Genomic DNA, 6,893 nt, shown 5'->3' with positions numbered 1-6,893 from the left:
CAGAGACCGTGATTTCTTCGGAGAATCGGAATGAGCGACAGCGCTGCCGACGCTACGTCGCGAGAGAGCCAATGAAGGAGCGCGAAAAGTGCCTCGTCAGAGACCGCGTTCTTTTCGGAGAATCGGAATCAGCGACAGCGCTGCCGGCGCTACGTCGCGAGAGAGCCAATGAAGGAGCGCGAAAGGTGCCTCGTCAGAGACCGTGATTTCTTCGGAGAATCGGAATGAGCGACAGCGCTGCCGACGCTACGTCGCGAGAGAGCCAATGAAGGAGCGCGAAAAGTGCCTCGTCAGAGACCGCGTTCTTTTCGGAGAATCGGAATCAGCGACAGCGCTGCCGGCGCTACGTCGCGAGAGAGCCAATGAAGGAGCGCGAAAGGTGCCTCGTCAGAGACCGTGATTTCTTCGGAGAATCGGAATGAGCGACAGCGCTGCCGACGCTACGTCGCGAGAGAGCCAATGAAGGAGCGCGAAAAGTGCCTCGTCAGAGACCGCGTTCTTTTCGGAGAATCGGAATGAGCGACAGCGCTGCCGACGCTACGTCGCGAGAGAGCCAATGAAGGAGCGCGAAAGGTGCCTCGTCAGAGACCGTGATTTCTTCGGAGAATCGGAATAAGCGACAGCGCTGCCGACGCTACGTCGCGAGAGAGCCAATGAAGGAACGCGAAAAGTGCCTCGTCAGAGACCGTGATTTCTTCGGAGAATCGGAATGAGCGACAGCGCTGCCGACGCTACGTCGCGAGAGAGCCATTGATGGAGCGCGAAAAGTGCCTTGTCAGAGACCGTGATTTCTTCGGAGAGTCGGAATAAGTGACAGCGCTGCCGGCGCTACGTCGCGAGAGAGCCAATGAAGGAGCGCGAAAAGTGCCTCGTCAGAGACCGGGATTTCTTCGGAGAATCGGAATAAGTGACAGCGCTGCCGACTTTACGCCGCGAGTGAGCCAATGAAGGAACGCGAAAAGTGCCTCGTCAGAGACCGGGATTTCTTCGGAGAATCGGAATAAGTGACAGCGCTGCCGACGCTACGTCGCGAGAGAGCCAATAATGGAGCGCGAAAAGTGCCTCGTCAGAGACCGGAATTTCTTCGGAGAATCGGAATGAGCGACAGCGCTGCCGACGCTACGTCGCGAGAGAGTCAATGATGGAGCGCGAAAAGTGCCTCGTCAGAGACCATGATTTCTTCGGAGAATCGGAATAAGTGACAGCGCTGCCAACGCTACGTCGCGAGAGAGCCAATGATGGAGCGCGAAAAGTGCCTCGTCAGAGACCATGATTTCTTCGGAGAATCGGAATAAGTGACAGCGCTGCCAACGCTACGTCGCGAGAGAGCCAATGATGGAACGCGAAAAGTGCCTCGTCAAAGACCGTGATTTCTTGGGAGAATCGGAATGAGCGACAGCGCTGCCGACGCCACGTCGCGAGAGAGCCAATGATGGAGCGCGAAAAGTGCCTCGTCAGAGACCGGGATTTCTTCGGAGAATCGAAATAAGTGACAGCGCTGCCGACGCTACGTCGCGAGAGAGCCAATGATGGAGCGCGAAAAGTGCCTCGACAGAGACCGGGATTTCTTCGGAGGATCGGAATAAGCGACAGCGCTGCCGACGCTACGTCGCGAGAGAGCCAATGATGGAGCGCGAAAAGTGCCTCGTCCGAGAACGTGATTTCTTCGGAGAATCGCAATAAGTGACAGCGCTGCCGACGCTACGTCGCGAGAGAGCCAATGATGGAACGCGAAAAGTGCCTCGTCAGAGACCGTGATTTCTTCGGAGAATCGGAATGAGTGACAGCGCTCCCGACGCTACGTTGCGAGAGAGCCAATGATGGAGCGCGAAAAGTGCCTCGTCAGAGACCGGGATTTCTTCGGAGAATCGGAATAAGTGACAGCGCTGACGACGCTATGTCGCGAGAGAGCCAATGAAGGAGCGCGAAAAGTGCCTCGTCAAAGACCGTGATTTCTTCGGAGAATCGGAATAAGTGACAGCGCTGCCGACTTTACGCCGCGAGTGAGCCAATGAAGGAACGCGAAAAGTGCCTCGTCAGAGACCGTGATTTCTTCGGAGAATCAGAATAAGTGACAGCGCTGCCGACGCTACGTCGCGAGAGAGCCAATGATGGAGCGCGAAAAGTGCCTCGTCAGAGACCGGGATTTCTTCGGAGGATCGGAATAAGCGACAGCGCTGCCGACGCTACGTCGCGAGAGAGCCAATGATGGAGCGCGAAAAGTGCCTCGTCCGAGAACGTGATTTCTTCGGAGAATCGCAATAAGTGACAGCGCTGCCGACGCTACGTCGCGAGAGAGCCAATGATGGAACGCGAAAAGTGCCTCGTCAGAGACCGTGATTTCTTCGGAGAATCGGAATGAGTGACAGCGCTCCCGACGCTACGTTGCGAGAGAGCCAATGATGGAGCGCGAAAAGTGCCTCGTCAGAGACCGGGATTTCTTCGGAGAATCGGAATAAGTGACAGCGCTGACGACGCTATGTCGCGAGAGAGCCAATGATGGAGCGCGAAAAGTGCCTCGTCAGATACCGTGATTTCTTCGGAGAATCGGAATAAGTGACAGCGCTGCCGACTTTACGCCGCGAGAGATCCAATGAAGGAGCGCGAAAAGTGCCTCGTCAGAGACCGGGAGTTCTTCGGAGAATCGGAATAAGCGACAGCGCTGCCGACGCTACGTCGCGAGAGAGCCAATGAAGGAACGCGGAAAGTGCCTCGTCAGAGACCGTGATTTCTTCGGAGAATCGGAATAAGTGACAGCGCTGACGACGCTACGTCGCGAGAGAGCCAATGATGGAGCGCGAAAAGTGCCTTGTCAGAGACCGTGATTTCATCGGAGAGTCGGAATAAGTGACAGCGCTGCCGACTTTACGCCGCGAGTGAGCCAATGAAGGAACGCGAAAAGTGCCTCGTCTGAGACCGTGATTTCTTCGGAGAATCGGAATAAGTGACAGCGCTGCCGACGCTACGTCGCGAGAGAGCCAATGATGGAGCGCGAAAAGTGCCTCGTCAATGACCATGATTTCTTCGGAGAATCGGAATAAGTGACAGCGCTGCCAACGCTACGTCGCGAGAGAGCCAATGATGGAGCGCGAAAAGTGCCTTGTCAGAGACCGTGATTTCATCGGAGAGTCGGAATAAGTGACAGCGCTGCCGACTTTACGCCGCGAGTGAGCCAATGAAGGAACGCGAAAAGTGCCTCGTCAGAGACCGTGATTTCTTCGGAGAATCGGAATGAGTGACAGCGCTGACGACGCTACGTCGCGAGAGAGCCAATGATGGAGCGCGAAAAGTGCCTTGTCAGAGACCGTGATTTCATCGGAGAGTCGGAATAAGTGACAGCGCTGCCGACTTTACGCCGCGAGTGAGCCAATGAAGGAACGCGAAAAGTGCCTCGTCTGAGACCGTGATTTCTTCGGAGAATCGGAATAAGTGACAGCGCTGCCGACGCTACGTCGCGAGAGAGCCAATGATGGAGCGCGAAAAGTGCCTCGTCAATGACCATGATTTCTTCGGAGAATCGGAATAAGTGACAGCGCTGACGACGCTATGTCGCGAGAGAGCCAATGATGGAGCGCGAAAAGTGCCTCGTCAGATACCGTGATTTCTTCGGAGAATCGGAATAAGTGACAGCGCTGCCGACTTTACGCCGCGAGTGAGCCAATGAAGGAACGCGAAAAGTGCCTCGTCAGAGACCGTGATTTCTTCGGAGAATCGGAATGAGTGACAGCGCTGACGACGCTACGTCGCGAGAGAGCCAATGATGGAGCGCGAAAAGTGCCTTGTCAGAGACCGTGATTTCATCGGAGAGTCGGAATAAGTGACAGCGCTGCCGACTTTACGCCGCGAGTGAGCCAATGAAGGAACGCGAAAAGTGCCTCGTCTGAGACCGTGATTTCTTCGGAGAATCGGAATAAGTGACAGCGCTGCCGACGCTACGTCGCGAGAGAGCCAATGATGGAGCGCGAAAAGTGCCTCGTCAATGACCATGATTTCTTCGGAGAATCGGAATAAGTGACAGCGCTGCCAACGCTACGTCGCGAGAGAGCCAATGATGGAGCGCGAAAAGTGCCTTGTCAGAGACCGTGATTTCATCGGAGAGTCGGAATAAGTGACAGCGCTGCCGACTTTACGCCGCGAGTGAGCCAATGAAGGAACGCGAAAAGTGCCTCGTCAGAGACCGTGATTTCTTCGGAGAATCGGAATGAGTGACAGCGCTGACGACGCTACGTCGCGAGAGAGCCAATGATGGAGCGCGAAAAGTGCCTTGTCAGAGACCGTGATTTCATCGGAGAGTCGGAATAAGTGACAGCGCTGCCGACTTTACGCCGCGAGTGAGCCAATGAAGGAACGCGAAAAGTGCCTCGTCTGAGACCGTGATTTCTTCGGAGAATCGGAATAAGTGACAGCGCTGCCGACGCTACGTCGCGAGAGAGCCAATGATGGAGCGCGAAAAGTGCCTCGTCAATGACCATGATTTCTTCGGAGAATCGGAATAAGTGACAGCGCTGCCAACGCTACGTCGCGAGAGAGCCAATGATGGAGCGCGAAAAGTGCCTTGTCAGAGACCGTGATTTCATCGGAGAGTCGGAATAAGTGACAGCGCTGCCGACTTTACGCCGCGAGTGAGCCAATGAAGGAACGCGAAAAGTGCCTCGTCAGAGACCGTGATTTCTTCGGAGAATCGGAATAAGTGACAGCGCTGACGACGCTACGTCGCGAGAGAGCCAATGATGGAGCGCGAAAAGTGCCTTGTCAGAGACCGTGATTTCATCGGAGAGTCGGAATAAGTGACAGCGCTGCCGACTTTACGCCGCGAGTGAGCCAATGAAGGAACGCGAAAAGTGCCTCGTCTGAGACCGTGATTTCTTCGGAGAATCGGAATAAGTGACAGCGCTGCCGACGCTACGTCGCGAGAGAGCCAATGATGGAGCGCGAAAAGTGCCTCGTCAATGACCATGATTTCTTCGGAGAATCGGAATAAGTGACAGCGCTGACGACGCTATGTCGCGAGAGAGCCAATGATGGAGCGCGAAAAGTGCCTCGTCAGATACCGTGATTTCTTCGGAGAATCGGAATAAGTGACAGCGCTGCCGACTTTACGCCGCGAGAGAGCCAATGAAGGAGCGCGAAAAGTGCCTCGTCAGAGACCGGGAGTTCTTCGGAGAATCGGAATAAGCGACAGCGCTGCCGACGCTACGTCGCGAGAGAGCCAATGAAGGAGCGCGAAAAGTGCCTCGTCAGAGACCGGGAGTTCTTCGGAGAATCGGAATCAGCGACAGCGCTGCCGGCGCTACGTCGCGAGAGAGCCAATGAAGGAGCGCGAAAGGTGCCTCGTCAGAGACCGGATTTCTTCGGAGAATCGGAATAAGCGACAGCGCTGCCGACGCTACGTCGCGAGAGAGCCAATGAAGGAACGCGGAAAGTGCCTCGTCAGAGACCGTGATTTCTTCGGAGAATCGGAATGAGCGACAGCGCTGCCGACGCTACGTCGCGAGAGAGCCAATGATGGAGCGCGAAAAGTGCCTTGTCAGAGACCGTGATTTCATCGGAGAGTCGGAATAAGTGACAGCGCTGCCGACTTTACGCCGCGAGTGAGCCAATGAAGGAACGCGAAAAGTGCCTCGTCTGAGACCGTGATTTCTTCGGAGAATCGGAATAAGTGACAGCGCTGCCGACGCTACGTCGCGAGAGAGCCAATGATGGAGCGCGAAAAGTGCCTCGTCAGAGACCGGAATTTCTTCGGAGAATCGGAATGAGCGACAGCGCTGCCGACGCTACGTCGCGAGAGAGTGAATGATGGAGCGCGAAAAGTGCCTCGTCAGAGACCATGATTTCTTCGGAGAATCGGAATAAGTGACAGCGCTGCCAACGCTACGTCGCGAGAGAGCCAATGATGGAGCGCGAAAAGTGCCTCGTCAATGACCATGATTTCTTCGGAGAATCGGAATAAGTGACAGCGCTGCCAACGCTACGTCGCGAGAGAGCCAATGATGGAACGCGAAAAGTGCCTCGTCAAAGACCGTGATTTCTTGGGAGAATCGGAATGAGCGACAGCGCTGCCGACGCTACGTCGCGAGAGAGCCAATGATGGAGCGCGAAAAGTGCCTCGTCAGAGACCGGGATTTCTTCGGAGAATCGAAATAAGTGACAGCGCTGCCGACGCTACGTCGCGAGAGAGCCAATGATGGAGCGCGAAAAGTGCCTCGACAGAGACCGGGATTTCTTCGGAGGATCGGAATAAGCGACAGCGCTGCCGACGCTACGTCGCGAGAGAGCCAATGATGGAGCGCGAAAAGTGCCTCGTCCGAGAACGTGATTTCTTCGGAGAATCGCAATAAGTGACAGCGCTGCCGACGCTACGTCGCGAGAGAGCCAATGATGGAACGCGAAAAGTGCCTCGTCAGAGACCGTGATTTCTTCGGAGAATCGGAATGAGTGACAGCGCTCCCGACGCTACGTTGCGAGAGAGCCAATGATGGAGCGCGAAAAGTGCCTCGTCAGAGACCGGGATTTCTTCGGAGAATCGGAATAAGTGACAGCGCTGACGACGCTATGTCGCGAGAGAGCCAATGAAGGAGCGCAAAAAGTGCCTCGTCAAAGACCGTGATTTCTTCGGAGAATCGGAATAAGTGACAGCGCTGCCGACTTTACGCCGCGAGTGAGCCAATGAAGGAACGCGAAAAGTGCCTCGTCAGAGACCGTGATTTCTTCGGAGAATCAGAATAAGTGACAGCGCTGCCGACGCTACGTTGCGAGAGAGCCAATGATGGAGCGCAAAAGTGCCTCGTCAGAGACCGGGATTTCTTCGGAGAATCGGAATAAGTGACAGCGCTGACGACGCTATGTCGCGAGAGAGCCAGTGATGGAGCGCGAAAAGTGCCTCGTCAGATACC

This window comes from Ixodes scapularis, unplaced genomic scaffold (genome assembly GCF_016920785.2).
Source record: "Ixodes scapularis isolate PalLabHiFi unplaced genomic scaffold, ASM1692078v2 ptg003668l_1__unscaffolded, whole genome shotgun sequence".
NCBI lineage: Eukaryota > Metazoa > Arthropoda > Arachnida > Ixodida > Ixodidae > Ixodes > Ixodes scapularis.
Note: the sequence above shows the minus strand (reverse complement) of the source record.